The sequence below is a fragment of the Choloepus didactylus genome, chromosome 4 (genome assembly GCF_015220235.1).
Source record: "Choloepus didactylus isolate mChoDid1 chromosome 4, mChoDid1.pri, whole genome shotgun sequence".
NCBI lineage: Eukaryota > Metazoa > Chordata > Mammalia > Pilosa > Megalonychidae > Choloepus > Choloepus didactylus.
In genome coordinates, this window is record NC_051310.1 from 63,113,290 (window position 1) to 63,132,405 (window position 19,116).

The window sequence follows — 19,116 nt, forward strand, 5'->3', positions numbered from 1 at the left end:
ACTGAAAAGAAGATCAATTTGATGTACCCCAATTAGCAAATGACCCATATCTTCTCCCTCACATGAGAAGATCAAATTCTTCAGGAAACTTACACATTGCTGAGCTGACAGCATCTCCCACAATGCCTTCTTTAAGCATAATTTCATACCGACTTTCCTCCAAGATTGGCGTGATATCATTGAATTGTTTCCATATGCACATTTGAGTTTGAGAGCATTTGAGTTTATTTGGTTTTTCTTTCTTTCTTTCTTTCTTTCTTTCTTTCTTTCTTTCTTTCTTTCTTTCATTTTTTTAACATGGGACATGGTTGAGAACTGTTTGTAAACTGAATTTCTTTACAGTGTCATTTGTATGAGGGGGTCATGGACAATGAATAAATATACACTTCTGACAATAACCTCAGGCAGTGAAGGATGAGAATATGAACAGAAATACCATGTTGAGATCAACAAAAAATGTGGTTCTTTTTGTTTGGGGAAACAATGTAAGCAACATTTATAATACTTAAATACATTTGATTGTTACTGGAGAATTCTAATATGAAGGGTAGTTTTTCATTGTTTAAAAATACACGGGGGAGAATGTAAGACGGTGGATAGGTGACACAGGGCTAAAAAATACCTCTGTGAAAAATACTAGATAAAAACCAGAAAGTGACTCAGAACACCAGTTCCAGAGTAGCACCAGCCAGACAAGTTCTGCTAAATCTACAGGGACTGTGCAGTTGGTGAAACCACAAGTCTGCATTCTGAAATGAGTGAGTGAGTCTGATGAAAGTCCCTTGGCCATGCTGCAGTATGGGGAAATGGTGGGTTGACATTGGGAGACAGACTAGTTCTTTAAAAAAAAAAGTCTGGGAGCAGCTGCAGATACAATGGGGAAAGCCCCACAGTGAAGCATGGCAGGAAAAGGCTGGGCTAATGTCTTGGTGTCTGGCATGGAGGATACCCCTTCCCACACCTGCTGCTGACTGTCTCAGGCCAAGGGGAGCAAAGGGAAGCCAAAGGGAGAAAGGACCACATGACTTGCAGCCATCTCCCCAGCAGGAAGCAGATGCTCCTGCCCAGGGCCAGGCCCACAGCCCAGAGTCATGCCAGGAAGCCCAGTGTGATGGGGAGTCTTTCCTGCAGCACCACACACATGCCACAGTATTGGCTGCAGACAGTGGCCCTTAATACACCCACAGCTGATTGTCCCAGAGCTGGGAGGGTGGTGCTGTGTGGAAAGGGGGAAGTTAATGTGCTCCATTCAACCATCTTTGAAGTGGGCTGGGAACACCCCTGCATGGCCTGGCATCCCAGGTCTTTCCTGGAGGCTAGTGCACACTTGTGATGTGGCATGGCCCTCCCTTAGCAAAGGTCCTGGAAGAGCACAGCAGAGAAGGTGGAACCACTCAGAAATCCCAGGGAACCTATGCCAATACCAAAGACTTGTGGGTCAGTGGCAGAGAACAGACTTATATCTCCAGGAACACCTGGGAGTTTTGATTATTAAAGCTACCCTTCCTCCCTAACTGCTCAGACACCTGTCCCTCATTCAGGGCAGACAGCACCAACAACACACCCAAATTAAGTGCACCAATTGGACTCTGTAAGAGTCAGATCCCCACACACCTCAAAGACAAAGTTGGGGAGAACTGACTTGAGGGGAATAGGTGACTCACAGATGCCATCTGCTGGTTAGATAAAGTGTACACCACCAAGCCGCAGTTCTGACATATTAGACATCAAGTAAAGCAAACGCCAATAGGCCAAAAACAACAGAAAATCTTAAAGCATATGATAAAACCAGATGATATGGAGAACTCAAACCCAAACACCCAAATCAAAAGATCAGAAGACACACAGTACTTGGCATGATTAATCAAAGAACTACAGACAGGCAATGAGAGCATGGCACAGGATATAAAGGACATGAAGAAGAGCATGACACAGGATATAAAAGACATAAAGAAGAAATTGCAAGAGTAAATTAAAAAAATAGAACATCTTATGGAAATTAAAGAAACTGTAGGCCAAATTAAAAAGACTCTGGATACTCATAATACAATATCAGAGGAAGCTGGACAACAACTCACCTTCTTTGAGGACCACAGAACAGAAAATGAAAGAACAAAAGAAAGAATGGGGAAAAATTGGAAAAATTGAAATGGATCTCAGGGATATGATAGATAAAATAAAACATTCAAATTTAAGACTCATTTGTATCCCAGAAGAGGAAGAGAAGGGTAAAGGTCTAGAAAGTGTATTCAAAGAAATTGTTGGGGAAAACTTCCCAAACCTTCCACACAATATAAATACACAAAGCATAAATGCCCAGTGAACTCCAAATAGATTAAATCCAAATAAACCCACTCCAAGACATATTCTGATCAGACTCTCAAATACTGAAGAGAAGGAGCAAGTTCTGAAGGCAGCAAGAGAAAAGCAATTCACCATATACAAAGGAAACAACATAAGACCAAGTAGTGACTACTAAGCAGCCACCATGGAGGCAAGAAGGCAGTGGCATGACATATTTAAAATTCTGAGAGAGAAAAATTTCCAACCAAGAATACTTTATCCAGCAAAACTCTCCTTCAATTTCAGGGAGAGCTTAAATTTTTCACAAACAAATGCTGAGAGATTTTGCTAATAAAAGACCTTCCCTACTTCAGATACTAAAGGGAGCCCTACTGACAGAGAAACAAAGAAAGGAGAGGGAGATACAGAAAATTTTAACGGACATATATAGAATATTACATCCCAGGTTACTGGGACACACATTCTTCTCTAGTGATCACAGATCTTTCTCCAGAATGGACCATATGCTGGGACATATAAACAAGCCTCAATAAATTAAAAAAAAATGAATTTGTTCAAAGCACATTCTCTAACCACAATGGAATACAAATAGAAGTCAATGTCCATCAGAGACTTGGAGAATTCACAAACACCTGGAGGATAACAATGAGGGGGAGATAAAAACATTCCTGGATAATCAAAAGCTGAGGGACTTCATCACCAGTAATCAGTCCTATAAAAAATGCTAAAGGGAGTTGAGCAGGCTGAAAGGAAGGGGCACTAAACAACTGACTGAAACTATATGAAGAAATAGATTTCCAGTGAAGATCACATGGTAAATATAAATACCAATACTGCTGTATTTTTGATTTGTAACTCCACTATTTACTTCCTACAGGATCTAAATTACATAAACTGTAGTGATAAATCAGTGGTTTTGGACTCAATGTAAAATATGTAATTTTTGACAAGAACTACATAAAGATGGGGGATTGATGGAGTGTATAGGAATATAGTTTATGTGTCATATTGAAGTTAAGTTGATATCAAAGAAAAACAAGATTGTTATAGATTTAAGATGTTAAATTTAAACCCCACAATAAACACAAAGAAAGTATCAGAGAATATGACCATAGAGATGAAAAGTAGAGTAGGGGTTCTGAGGAGCGGGGGAAGGGGCAATGGGGAGTTAAGAAATGAGAGTAGGGTTTCTGTTTGGGGTGAAGGGAAACATCTAGAAATGGATGGTGGGAAGGTGATAACATTGCAACTTTCTAAATGTGATTAATCTCACTAATGGAATGATAGGGAGGGGGTGTAATGAGAAGATTTAGGCTATATATATGTTTCCACAATTAAAAAAACTCTAAATAGATGACAATTAAATGCCAAGGATGATCCTGGATGGGATCTGAGGATGGAGGAGAGGAGGCTCAAAGAGACATAGATGGGGCACACACACACACACAAAAGGAAATATAGAATGTAAGCTTTGTATCAATGTTGAATTTCTTGAACTTCTTAGCTGTGCTTAATAAGATTGCATAAAAGAATGTTCTTGTCCATGGGAAAGGTATATGAGAGTTGTATTGTTTGTTCAAAGATGTGTGCAGCTTGCTCTCATATGTTCAGAGGACAGAGCAATAGATGATGGATGATAGGGAGGGAAGGAGGGAAGGAGAGAGGGAGGGAAAGAAAGAAATGGTGGTGTGACAGGATATTAAAGCTGGTGGATCAGGGTACTGGGGGAAGGGAGTTGGGGTATGATGGAGTTCTATGTATGCAGTTTGAACTGTTCTTGCAACTCTTCCTGTAAGATTGAATTTATTTCAAAATAAAATTTATTAAATTAAAACAAAATACATAGAAGTTACTGTACTGCCACCACCAGAGCCATGGTCCCTGCTTCTCTCTCCTTTTTTTTTTTTTTTTTTTGCCATTTTTCTACTCATTCATCCATACACTGGACAAAGGGGAGTGTGGTCCATATGACTTTCCCAATCACATTGTCACCTCTCATAAGCTACATTTTTATACAATCATCACCAAGAGTCAAGGGTTCTGGGTTGTAGTTTGATAGTTTTATGTATTTACTACTAGCTATTCCAATTCATTAGAACCTAAAAGGGGTTATCTATATTGTGCATAAGAGTGCCCACCAGAGTGAACTCTTGGCTCCTTTTGGAATCTCTCTGCCACTGAAGCTTATTTCATTTCCTTTCACATACCCCTTCTGGTCAAGAAGACGTTCTCCATCCCATGATGCTGCTTCTAGATTCCTCCCCAGGAGTCATATTCCATATTGCCAGGGAGATTTACTCCCCTGGGTATCAGATCCCATGTAGCAGGGAGGGCAGTGATTTCACCTGCCTAGCTGGCTTAGCTAGAGAGAGAGGGACACATCTGAGCAACAAAGAAGCATTCAGGAGGAGACTCAGGCACAATTATCTGCAGGCCTAGCTTCTCCTTTGCAGCAACAGTCTTCCCAAGGGCAAGTCCTGTGGTATAGGGCTCAGCCCATCAAACCACCAGTCCCCTATGTCTGTGACCACATCCCTGCTTCTCTCTTAGCAGCAGCCATCATCACTGCCACCAGGTGATCACTGGTTTCACTCTCTCACTCTCTCATTCCTGCTGAGCCACTTTTCTCCTAGCCTTATGACCTTCCTCTCCATCCTGCATTGGGAAGTGTTAGTCCTGGGTGGCCCCCATGCACTGCCGGGTTATCCCCTTGCACCTACTTTGGGGCTCTCCTGAGGGTTAGCAGGTCCCTGCCACCTATATCCTGGATTCCAGACCCCAGACACTGTCCCCAAACCTCTATCTCCCTCACTTCCTAGGGGGAGACAGTCCCTCTCTGATGCCTCAGCCTTGGGCTCCAGCACCTTTGCCCAACTGCAGCCTTGCCAAGGCTGGGCCATTCCTCAGGCAGCACCAAAGAAGCAACAAAAGGAGAAGGTGATGCTCTGTGGGCCAGCTGCCCAGCCACCTCCTCCAACACCAGCAGCACTGGCAGAGTGGGGTGTGTGGGCAGGGCCTCATGACTGGCTGCAGTGGTGCCAGGAGGTCCCAGCCAGGCCACCACCTAGGTCCTGGGTCCTGTGACCACAACCCAGACAGGAGAAAGCCCCATTCCTGGCCCACTGCTGCCTGCAGTGCTCACCCAACCCTGGCTCAGAAAACAGGTTTTTAAACCAAATATGGGAACATGGGAGAAAATGGCCATTCCTCATGGCCAGGTTGTTCATGGTCCACACTTGTGTGAACAACCAAAGGTGAACAGAAAAGCAAATACAACTTACCACTAACCAAGATCATCTCTGCAAAAAGAAATGAAAATAGGAGAGGAGGAGCTAATATGGCAGCATGGAGAGGGGTGGAAGCCTGTTAGTCCCCTCTGGAACAATTCATAAATGACCAAAAAATTAGTAAATAACCTGTAATTACTGCAGGGAGACAAACATAACTGTCCACTCAACATCCACCTACCTGAATTGGGAGAAATGCTCGAGACTGCAGTATAAAATCTGTGGACCGGTGCTGAGAGCCAAGAGCTGAGAGCCCCTCCCTCATGGAAGCCTTCTGGTGCTAGAGAGCATCACTCTCTCAGCTCAGCTCCAACTGTTGTTTTAATGTTAACTGCCCAATACAGACAGTGAATCCTCAACAAGCAGACAGAGGCATTTGGAGACAACTGACCTTGGGAGAGTCAGGGGACATATCTGTCTCAGGATGGGGAGTCCAGAGGATCAGGTGTCATCTCTGGCTGATGGGTGAAACTGGGAGCTTTTCTGTCCCTTTCTCTCTCTGTGGAGAAAATTTCAGCCATTTTCAGCCTGCAGTGCTTTGCAGTAAAGACAGCCTCAGACATTTTAAAATCAAGACACCTTGATCAGCAGAGTCAGAGAAACAAAGAACTTATTGATATGCAGATGACCTCTCTGCAGGGGGCATAGCTTCCCAAGAGGAAAGGGAGGGGCACAGCTCTACTGTCTGCCTTGTTGGAACCAGACCCCAAAGCCTGGGGGAGGAGAGCCACAGGCCACACCCTCTTACACAGGCAGTGACAGGCTGACAGGTGCACCTGGTAGACAGAAAAGCACAGGTGTATCAATCCTCTAAGAAAAACCATCAGGGAAACCAGATACTGAATATTACCTCCTTCTGTAACCTGAACCTGTTCTCATCTGGGAAAACCTGATTGGGTTGGCCTAGGAGGTCAGATGCCTAGACAACAGAAAACTACAACCTACATCAAGAAAAATGAACCTATGGCCCAGTCAAAGGAACAAATGTACACTTCAACTGAGATACAAGAATTTAAACAACTAGTGCTAAATCAATTCAAAAAGTTTAGAGAATATTTCAAAAAAGAGACAGAGGCTCTAAAGAAAACACTGGGCATACATAAGGCAAAAATCAAAAGTTCAAAAAAACAACTAGTAGAATCTATGGACATGAAAGGCACAACACAAGAGATGAAAGGCACAATGGAAACATACAACAGCATATCTCAAGAGGCAGAAGAAAACACTCAAGAACTGGAGAACAAAACACCTGAAGTCCTACATGCAAAGGAGCAGATGGAGAAAAGAAAGAAAAAATATGAGCAATATCACTGGGAACTTAAAGATGAAACAAAGTACAAGAATGTATGTATCATTGGTGTCCCGGAAGGAGAAGAGAAGGGAAATGGGCAAAGGCAATAATAGAGGAAATAATCAATGAAAATTTCCCATCTGTTATGAAAGACATAAAATTACAGATCAAAGAAGTGCAGCATACTCCAAACAAACTAGATCTGAATAGGCATATGCCAAGACACTTAATAATCATATTATCAAATGTCAAAGACAAGGAGAGAATCCTGAAAGCTGCAAGAGAACAGCAATCCATCACATACAAAGGAAGCTTAAAAAGACAATGTGTGGATCTCTCAGTAGAAACCATGCAGGCAAGAAGGAAGTGATGTGGTACATTTAAGATACTGAAAGAGAAAAACCACCAACCAAGAATCCTATATCCAGCAAAGCTGTCCTTCAAATATGAGGGAGAGCTCAAAATATTTTCTGACAAATAGACAATGAGAGACTGTGAACAAGACATCTGTCATACAGGAAATACTAAAGTGAGCACTACAGAGTGATAGGAGAAGACAGGAGTGCATGATTTGGGACACAATTTTGTGAGATGGTAGCACAGCAATGTAAGTACACTGAACAAAGATAACTATGAATATGGTTGAGAGAGGAAGGTTGGGAGCATGTGAGACACCAGAAGAAAGGAGAAAGGATAAAGAATGGGACTGTGTAACTTGATGAAATCTAGAGTGTTCAACAGTTGTGATAAAATGTACAAGTATGTTCTTTTACAAGGGAAAACAAGCAAATGTCAACCTTGCAAGATGTTAAAAATGGGGAGGCATTGGGGGAGGGATGCAATCAACATAAACTAGAGACGGTGAATAACAGAATCATTGTATTATGCTTCCTTTAATGTAACAAAGGTGATATACCAAGGTAAATGCAGATAAGAGGGGGATAGGGGAGGCATGTTAGACACTTATCATTGGTGGTGTTGTCTGACCCTTTACTTTACTTTGATTTAAGGTTGCTTTTCCTTTTGCTACTTCCTAGCTGTCATTTTTTTCCTTTCTTTTGCCTCTCTACCTTCTTTGACTCTCCCTCCTGCCTTGTGGAAGAAATGTAGATGCCCTTATATAGATAGTGGTGAAGGTGGTGAACACATAAAGATGTGACCATACAGAGAACCATTGATTGTTTACTTAGGATGGAATGTATAGTATGTGAAGAAAACCATCTTAAAAAATGGGTTGATGACAAAACCTCAAGGGCAATATACTGAGTGAAATAAGCCAGACACATAAGGACAAATATTGCAGGGTCTCACTGATAAGAACTAATTATAATATGTAAACTCATAGACATGAAATATAAGGTACAAAGATATAGGATGAGGCTTAAGAATGGGGAGTGGTTGCTTAGTATGAGCAGAATGTTCAACTAAGATGAACTTACATGTTTGGAAATGAACAGAGGTGTTGGTAGCAAGATGTGAGAATAACTAACAGCACCGAATGGTGTGTGAATGAGGTGGAAAGGGGAAGCTCAGAGTCATATATGTCACCAGAAGGAAAGTTGGAGGTCAAAAGATGGGAATGTATAAAACTGAATCCTATGGTGGACAATGTCCATGATTAACTGTACAAATATTAGAAAACTCTTTCATGAACCAGAACAAATGTATGACAATACAACTAGAAGTTAATAATAGAGAGGCATATAGGGAAGAAATATATAACTATTGCAAACTATGTACTACTGTTAGTAGTATTTCAACATTCTTTCATATACAGTTACAAATGTACTATACCAACACTGTGGGTCAACAATTGAGGGGGGTTGGTTAGGGATATGGGAGGATTCAAGTTTCCTTTCCTTTTCTTTTTTTTTTTTTTCTTCTTTTTACATCTTTGACTTTATTTCTTGTCTGGAGTAATGAAAACGTTCTAAAAATTGAACAAAAATTAAGTGTGGTGATGGATGCACAGCTATATGAGGGTACCAGGGACAACTGATTGTACACTTTGGATCTTTGGACAATTGTATGCTATCTGAACAATCCGAATAAAAATTAAAATAAAAAACATTCAATACTATGGAGGTGTAGGCTTTTATTTTTTTGGTGTTCACTGTCACATGATCTAAGCTGTTACAAAGATTAAACCAAAATTTTCCACATTTAATCACAGAGGATTAGTTAGGCCTCTATAACACAGCATCATGAAGAACAAGCAAATCACAGATCCAGAGTTCAATGTGTTTATTATTTATAAATTTGTTTTCTGGGTAACTTAAAAAAGATACTCATGCATATACTCAGCCTAATTCCAAAAAGATTTTGGAGACAGCCTACAATAAAAGAAATAGAAACAGTAAAAGTGAAGTATTTTAAAATTAAACTTTTCATCTAGTTCCCAGCCATTTCTTCTTAATATTTTCTATGAAACAGAGTTAACCTAGAGTTACAAACATAGTTTCTGAGAGTGAAAATATTTTGTTCACTTTAAACATGGAGCTGCTGCTATCTGGTAATAACTGCCATTGGAAGGGAGAGGGAAGGTTGTGACTTGGTCCCAAATTACAGGACTTAAAGAAAATGAACATTAATAGAATTATGAAGTTGATTAAATCAATATGCAGCCTGTGCCCAGATCACATGTTTTGTTTCCTTTTAGATGTAACACCCAGTTGTAGGCAGAGTGTGTTCAGAAGAGCATGCAAAAGGAAAATCTGTCATTTACAAGAGACCACAAAGTCTTAGGCTAGCTGGCTAGAGGGAGACTGAACCATGTCTTATTCTGTCTGGGTTTCACTATATCCTGAAAGCATTACCTTGCCTAAATCACAGGAGAGAAACGTTTTTGGCAAATATGCATTGGACACAGTCAGCTTCTTTCACTTTTTTTCCATGCCCCTTACACATACACACACTCACATATATACACACCAAATATACTGATTTTCAACTCTAAATTACTGTACCTACATCCATGGAAGGGAGAAAACACATATCCTCATCAGTTGAAAATTCAAAATCATATCCAGGAGAATTTGGAATGTGTGTGGTATTTCTCTTGAGCAGTCTTACCCCCATAATTATGTTTGACCTATACTAACATCAAAATATTTTGCTCCTCTTGAGAAAGCATCAATCAGCATGAGGTTCTCTCTTCTCTTGGGTGATAGTGCATTACCCTGTCTCAGATATTTTCCTCTAGAACTTCTGCTCCTTGGGGAACCTGACACATTGTTGGTACTCAGTAAATATTTCTTGAGTGAACTGAAAAAAAAAGATTAAAAGACCAAGGCTCAGCCAAGGTGAGGGGCTCATCCACTGCAGTCAACATGGAGTGACTAGCAAGAAAGTGTCCCCACACCCCACTCCCCACCAGCCCCTCTCTGCTGCACCCCACTGCCCCAGGAGCATCTTTATCCCTTATTAGCCTCCCAAAGTATTTTTCTCCCTGGAAATAACACCAGGAGAACTAGTGAGAAGAGCACCATCCTCACTGCTTTCCTGCCCTGAGCAAGCTCACCTGAGCAGATGCTAACTTCCCTGTCCTTGGGTTTCTGGCCTGTACGAGAGAAGTCACTGGCTCTACAAGGTGGCAGGAGCCTTTAGAGAGGCTTCTGTGCTCTGTAGAGCTGCTGTGCATGTGTGTGGTTGGGAGGTTTCCCAAAATCAAACCCCCAGTGGGGTCTAATTCCCTCACACAGCCAGTCCTCCGCCAGCAGGGCTGCAGCTCTGAACCAGCTGGGGGCAAGTACTAGGCAGCTGGTGGGATGCCTACTGGAAGCACTCAAGAAGTATTTGTTAATTGTGATTTAACTGAAAGAGCAGGGAGGTTAATCAAGAGCACACATGACATGTTATAAATAAATAAATATGTTTTGCAATCTCCAAGAAGTCTCTCTGTTATTTACCAGGTTATCACATCTCATTTTCAGTATATAAGGAATAGCCCTATGTTTCAAATATTAGAGTTTCTGTCATTTTTCCACCAGATAAAAGGGGGGAAATTCAGTTTATCTGGCAAAGTAAAAAATGCTACCCTTGATGAGGCATAAAACATAACAATTTAAAATGTTCAGAAAGAATGGCATGTGTCCTGAAAGAACAACTTCAAATGTGACTATGACCAAGTATTCAGCAGCTGCTTCAAGGAAAAACTAAGAAGACAAGAGAGAAGCAAAGTAAAATGGTGCAACTCTGAGTGGCTTTTGCAGAACCCCATCATGACTCAAACATCACTTCAAATGAGCTTGTGTGTCTTTCCCAAATAAAGACCCAAACAGGCCCAGGGTTTAAGACTTGAGTCTTGATCAATTTTTACTCATCTTAAAAATATGAAAGTGTAAAGACAAATATGAAAGACAATAGCATAAGGCTGGCTGGTGGTGTATTCTCAGGACTGTACCCAAGGCACTGTGTAGGCAACAGCTGGAGTCAGATCTGGCCACCTTCAGAGAAGTGCATGATTAATGGGAGTGGAGGGAATGCCCAGTCCCAGCCTACAGAAAGGGTCACTCTCAAACCATGTGAGACTGAAATGGCCTAAGGAACTAGGAGCAGTACAGCCACAGCAGGCAAGGAGACTTCTCAAGTGAGAAGGGCCTTGAAACAAGTTTCAAGCAACAGGGTCTACATGACTGCAGAATGGCTCATTCTACACAGAGAAAGGGGCTTTGAGGGCACTTTGGGGCAGAGGAAAACTTCTGGCATGCTTCACAGGGGTCCACATGAATTCTTTTAGAGAAAAGATTTTGTATTAACACATTTCATGTAGAACAAAATATAATCAGCTATCAAGTTAAAGACATAAAATGAATACCTTTGAACATATATCCTTAGTTGTAAATCAAGTCAGAGTGTTTTTTCATTTTTTTAAGTTAAGTTTCTAATAAAAGGGGAAGAAATAACTTCATGTAAGGGAAAATGCCCTTATAATAATTTAGGATTCAATAGGCTGATTTGGAATATTGCTGAAAATGAGGGACAACAGAATAATCATGAGCCCATAAGTCTAATCAACAAGTATTATTTCCATAAAGCAAGTTCTTCTGCCTCTAATACTAAATAAAAGAATTTATAAGTATTATTAATAGAAACATATTAGTCCCTGAAGAGCATGGATTTCACAGCTGAGAAAGGTGACAACCACAGCTTCTATTTTAACAGTCATGAGTCTGCAGGTGGACAGGTCTTGGCATGGCCCAGGTGAAGGTTTTGCTTGTGCTCCCTCCACTCACCTGCACCTGCTGCCTGAACTCCCTGGCCTGGATGCCCTCCTGGAAGATGTTCTCTCACTAGAGGCCTCTGCCAGCACATTCAGCATGGTTTCAGCTTCCTGGATCTACTTGAGGAAGTTCTCCATGTCCTGGTGGGAGGCCTGTGCCACCCTCATATCTGCCTGTAAGGCCCTCTGTCTTTTGACAATACTGAAAGAACAATTGTCAGGAGGTCTCATTAGCTTCAGGCCCAGACTGCACCCACAACTTCACCAAGGGTGTTGGCCACAAAGACCATCATTGATGACCATCAACCTGGCAAGTGGGAGGTTCATTAACACTGGGTCCCAACTGAGCCTTCATGAAGAAGCCACATGAATTGTGAGATGAGGAAGAGAGACACAGAAACCAAATTGTGGGGCTCTGGGATGGGAAGAGGTGAGACCAGGGCCCACTTCCACAGCCTACTGTTCTGGTATCCACTTTCCTCTTTTGGAATTTGGCTACAGGGCCTGGTCTGTGGGGGTGTGCTGAGCTCACCAGCAAAAGGCAAGGGTTGATCCTAGAGGCTCCCTCCTTCATCCAGAGGAGACATCCACCCTCGACCAGCCTGGAAGCTCGTTGCTCTTTACCCAATTTTTGTCACCCCAGAAGTGGTGGCTTCCCTCCCCCAGAGTCCCTTCTCTTCAGATTCTTCTTTGTTCATTTTGTTTCTCACTTCACCAACAAATCTCTTCTCCAGAGTCTTACCTGGGCTGAAAAACTCAGAATGCATGATCAGCTGCAGGGCATAGGCCTAGGATGGCACAGGGACAGGTGGCTGGAGGGGATGCTAAGCTGGGAGAGGGAGCATTGTGGGGCCCAGAGCAGGGTCTCCAGAGATGCTCATCTTTCCAGTCCAGCCTCGCATCTGTGGCACCTGGTCGCTGCCAGAGTGAATGCACACACACCTGACCCACTCTCGGCCACAGGACCAGGACCTGAAAGCCAATCAGAGCTCATGTTCAGAGGCCTTGGAGGTGCCGAGGCCTGAGCAGGCATGGTTGCCCCAGACTTCACCTGGGGAGCACGGTGGGACAGGTTCACCTCCCGGAGCTTCACATCTCCATGGAGGGGGACAGTAAGGATGCCGTGGCTCCTCATTTTTTTATCTAATGAAGTCAAGCTTTCTTTTTAGGGTGCTCTAGACTTCCCACAATGTGACCCCAGCCTAACTCTCCAGCTCTGTTGTTTACATTGTTGAGGCTGCAAATGAAGCCAGATCTACCTCCTGCTCACAAGCCTTTTTGATTCTCACCCAGCCTCCCCAGCCTTTACTACTGAATTCTTAATTTGTCCTTTCTGAAGTTTTAGCTCCTTTATCTGAATATCAGTATCTCTTAAGACCCTTTAAGATACCATATACTTTCTAGTGGATCTTAACTTCATAGCAGTTAGTATTATAACTGTGTGGGCAGATGTCTGATCTCCACCCTTGGTATGCAAATCCTTATAGGGCTAGGCAAGGTCTTTTTTCCTTTTAAGGTACTCCACATCCTTAAGTAGGCTGACTATGTGATGTTTAAATAAATTGAAAGAATAAATGAATGTCATTAATTAACTGTATGACCCATGACTGTCTCACTTGTGGCTTTGATTTTATTTATAAAATAAGGTTGAAGGAGAATCTTGATGCTCTGTTTGTTACCCTCCAGTTTATAAAAGTTATGATTCTAAATTTTCCCATGTCATCACATAAGGAGATACTGTAGTGTATGTGAAATTAAGTATAAAATTTTCGTTAAGTAGAACTACCAGTTCAGTTCCCCTTCTTCACACCTGTTATTTTTAATTCCCTGCTAATATTAGCAAATTAAGCACAATGCTATAATTGTACAAAAAGTAATAAATAAAAACTTCTCAAATAAAGTGCCTAATGGGGAAAAATGTGGTGACTTTCTCTCCACTGAACACAATTCCCCTTCCTCTTAGAACCTGGGGTCTCCTCTTATGTCATTTTTACATTTCTATATTCTAAATAAAGTGAATATTCAAAAGTGTTGAAATCTGATTTTGTTAAATGAGGATTGATAGAGATTCTGTGTCCCACCTTCCCCTTTTCCTCCCTCAGCATTACATTATTAGATAAATAGGTGTTCAGTATTGACATAATTATTTCTTGCCCAAACATCATTAACCACCAAGAATTGAGGATCACTGTTTCCTCTTTCTTTGTTTGATCTCAGAATGCCAGTGGATTATTTATATATGCTTGGTTTTCTTTGCACCTATTGCTAGTTTTTCTTACCTTTCCAGTGGCCAAAAAATACAGTTTTCCATCAAGTTTGGCATAGTAAGCCATTCATCACTGCTCAAATTTTTTTCTTGGGGACATGCTTTCTACACCTGTTGCACAGCCTCCATCCTGGTTGTTCTGTGTTTTTCTATTCATTTGGATTCCTGATTTACTGGATATAATGCTTTGGATTTTTTTGTTTTGTTGTGGTTTTGGTTTATTTCATCATTGTGTCTGAGTGCATCCTTCAGTAGTGTTTTTTTTTAGTCAAAAGAGGAAGGCACATGCTGGCATGTTGGGACCAACTGATCTGCTCTGATTTGATTCCCTGACTCTTCTCTTGGATTACCTTTCCCCCTTTGCCTGAGAGCTGTCTATTTCTCCCTATGTTGGGGCTGGTATAATCATGCTTCTCTGTCCTTCCTCTTTCTTGCATTACACACTGAATTTTGTGGAGGACAACTCCCAGCAGATTCTTGAAAATGGTATATGGGAGGTAATTTTAAAGGCATATTATGAATGGATTGTCATTATTCTGTAAATACTCATTGCCATACTTTAACAAGGACATGGAGAAATATGAAGATATGAAGACCATTTCTGCCCATGGTGAGTTTACATAATAGATGGACAGAAAAGATATCTTTGTGTGATATAGTTAAAGTCAAATCTTAGAGTGAAACAAGATCACACTCCACTGGCTTTTCCAGCATGTATGTGTTAATGTCTGTATAAATGGAGCACCAAGCTTTTATGAACCCAGAGCAAGGGAACCCAATTAACTGGGATGATCTGGAGGAGGTGGTCCTTACCTTTTTTATTTTATTTTATTTTTATTCATTTTATTGAGCTACATTCACATATCATCCAGTCATACAAAACAAATTGTACATTCGATTTTTCACAGTACCATTACATAGCTGAACATTCATCACCAAAATCCATCCCTGACACCTTCATTACCACACACACAAAAATAACAAGAATAATAATTAAAGTGAAAAAGAGCAATTAAAGCAAAAAAGAACACTGGGTGCCTTTGTCTGTTTGTTTGTTTCCTTCCCCCATTTTTCTACTCATTCATCCATAAACTAGACAAAGGGGAGTGTGGTCTTTATGGCTTTCCCAATCCCATTGTCACCCCTCATAGGCTACATTTTTATACAATCATCTTAAAGATTCATGGGTACTGGGCTGTAGTTTGATACTTTCAGGTATATACCACCAGCTACCCCAATTCATTAGAACCTAAAAAGGGTCATCTATATTGTGCATACAAGTGCCCGCCAAAGTAACCTCTTGGCTCATTTTGGAATCTCTCTGCCAATGAAGCTTATTTCCTTTCCTTTCCTTTCCCCCTTTTGGTCAAGATGATGTTCTCCATCCCATGATGCTGGGTCTACATTCCTTCCCAGAAGTCATATTCCACATTGCCAGGGAGATTCACTCCCCTGGGTGTCTGATCCCACATAGGGGGGAGGGCAGTGATTTCACATTTCAAGTTGGCTTAGCTAGACAGAGAGGGCCACATCTGAGCAACAAAGAGGCATTCAGGAGGAGGCTCTTAGGCAAAATTAAAGGGAGGCCTAGCCTCTCCTTTGCAGCAACAGTCTTCCTAAGGGCAAGTCCTGTGGTAGAGGGCTCAACTTATCAAACCACCAGTACCCTATGTCTGTGAGCACATTAGCAACCATCGAGGTGTGGCAGCCCAATACCCCTCCCTTTTCCACCAGCTCCTCAAGGGGGCTCTGCATATTTTTTTCCTTGTTTTTTTTTTAAACTTTTTTTAAATCAACTGTATAAAAAATAAAAAAATAAAAATAAATTTTAAAAAACATAGAATAAAAGAACATTTCAAACAGACCATAATAAGGGAGTAAGAAAAAGACAACTAACCTAAGATAAGTACTTTACTTCCAACATGTTCCTACTGTACCCCAAGAAAACAACCTAATATAGTATCATTTCTGTGAATACCCATCAGAAATTAACAGACCGTAGTCATTCCTGGGCACTCCCAGAATGTTAAATTTACCCATGATAGCTTATCTGTTCTTATTGGATTATCATTCCCCCTTCTTTAATTGCTCTCTATTGTTAGTTCCCCTGCTTTCTATGTTATAAACCATTTGTTTTACATTTTTCAAAGCTCACATTAGTGGCAGCATATAATATTTCTCTTTTTGTGCCTGGCTTATTTCACTCAGCATTATGCCTTCAAGGTTCATCTATGTTGTCATAAGTTTCATGACATTGTTCCTTCTTACTGATGTGTAGTATTCCATCACGTGTCTATACCACATTTTATTTATCCATTCATCTGTTGAAGGACATTTGGGTTGTTTCCATCTTTTGGCAATTGTGAATAATGCTGCTATGAGCATTGGCATGCAGATACCTGTTCGTGTCACAGCTTTCAGATCTTCCCGGTATATACCAAGAAGTGCAATTGCTGGATCGAAGGGTAAGTCTATATCTAGTTTTCTAAAGAACTGACAGACTGACTTCCAGAGTGGCTGAACCATTATACAGTTCCACCAAAGATGAATAAGAGTTCCAATTTCTCCACATCCTCTCCAGCATTTGTAGTTACCTGTTTGTTTAATGGCACCCATTCTAATTGGTTTGAGATGGTATCTCATTGTGGTCTTAATTTGCATCTCTCTAATAGCTAGTGAAGCTGAACATTTTTTCATGTGTTTCTTGGTCATTTGTATTTCCTCTTCAGAGAACTGTCTTTTCATATCTTTTGCCCATTTTATAATTGGGCTGTCTGTACTATCATCATTGAGTTATAGGATTTCTTTATATATGCAAGATATCAGTCTTTTGTAAGATACATGGTCTCCAAAATTTTTTTCCCATTGAGTTGGCTGCCTCTTTAGCTTTTTGACAAATTCCTTTGAGGTACAGAAACTTCTAAGCTTGAGGAGTTCCCATTTATTTATTTTTTCTTTTGTTGCTTTTGCTTTGGGTGTAAAGTCTAGGAAGTGGCCACCTAATACAAGGTCTTGAAGAAGTTTCCCTACATTATCTTCTAGGAGTTTTAGGGTACTTTCTTTTATATTGAGATCTTTGATCCATTTTGAGTTAATTTTTATGTAGGGTGTGAGGTATGGGTCTTCTTTCATTGTTTTGAATATGGATATCCAACTCTCCCTGCCCCATTTGTTGAAAAGACCATTATGACCCAGTTCAGTGACTTTGGGGCCCTTATCAAAGATCAGTCAGCCGTAGATCTGGGGGTCTATCTCTGAATTTTCAATTCAATTCCATTGATCATTATGTCTATCTTTGTGCCAGTACCATGCTGTTTTGACAACTGTGGCTTTATAATAAACTTCAAAGTCAGTGAGTGTAAGTCCTCCCACTTCATTTTTCTTTTTTTAGGGTGACTTTAGCAACTCAAGGCATCTTCCCTTTCCAAATAAATTTGATAACTAGTTTTTCCAAGTCTGCAAAGTAGGTTGTTGGGATTTTGATTGGGATTGCACTGAATTTGTAGATGAGTTTGGGTAGAATTGACATCTTATTGACATTAAGCCTTCCTATCCATGAACATGGAATATTTTTCCATCTTTTAAGGTTCACTTCTATTTCTTTTAGTAGAGTTATGTAGTTTTCTTTGTATAGTCCCTTTACATCTTTGGTTAAGTTTATTTCTAGGTGCTTGATATTTTTAGTTGCTATTGAAAATGGTATCTTTTTCTTTAGTGTCTCTTCAGTTTGTTCATTTCTACCACATAGAAACATTACTGACTAATGCGCATTAATCTTGTATCCTGCTACTTTGCTAAATTTGTTTATTAGCTCTAGTAGATGTATTGTTGATTTCTCAGGGTTTTCCCGATATAAGATCATATCATCTGCAAATGATGACAGTTTTACTTCTTCCTTTCCAGTTTGGATGCCTTTTATTTCTTTGTCTTCCCAGATTACTCTGGCTAGCACTTCCAGCACAATGTTGAATAACAGTGGTGACAGCGGGCATCCTTGTCTTGTTCCTGATCTTAGAGGGAAGGCTTTCAGTGTCTTACCACTGAGTACTATGCTGGCTGTGAATTTTCATATATGCTCTTTATCATATTGAAGAAGTTTCCTTCAATTCCTACCTTTTAAAGTGTTTTTATCAAAAAGGGTTGTTGGATTATGTCGAATGCTTTTTCAGCATCTATTGAGATGATCATTTGATTTTTCCCTTTTGATTTATTAATGTGCTGTAATACATTGATTTTCTTATGTTGAACCATCCTTGCATACTTGGAATGAACCCCACTTGGTCACAGTGTATGATTTTTTTAATGTGTCTTTGGATTCAATTTGCAAGCATTTTGTTGAGGATTTTGCCTGTATGTTCATTAGGGAGATTGGCCGGTAGTTTTCCTTTTTTGCAGCATCTTTGCCTGGTTTGGGTATTAGATTAATGTTAGCTTCAGAAAATGAGTTAGGTAGTGTTCCATTTTCTTCAATGCTTTGAAAGAGTTTTACTAAGTTTGGTGTCAGTTCTTTTTGGAAAGTTTTGTATAATTCCCCTGTGAAGCCATCTGGCCCTGGACGTTTATTTGTGGGAAGCTTTTTGATGACTGATGGGATCTCTTTGCTTATGATTGGTTGGTTGAGGTCTTCTGCTTCTTCTCTGGTCAGTCTAGGTTGTTCATATGTTTCCAGGAAATTGTCCATTTCCTCTCCATTATCCAGTTTGTTGCCATATAGTGGTTCATAGTATCCTCTTATAATTTTTTTAAT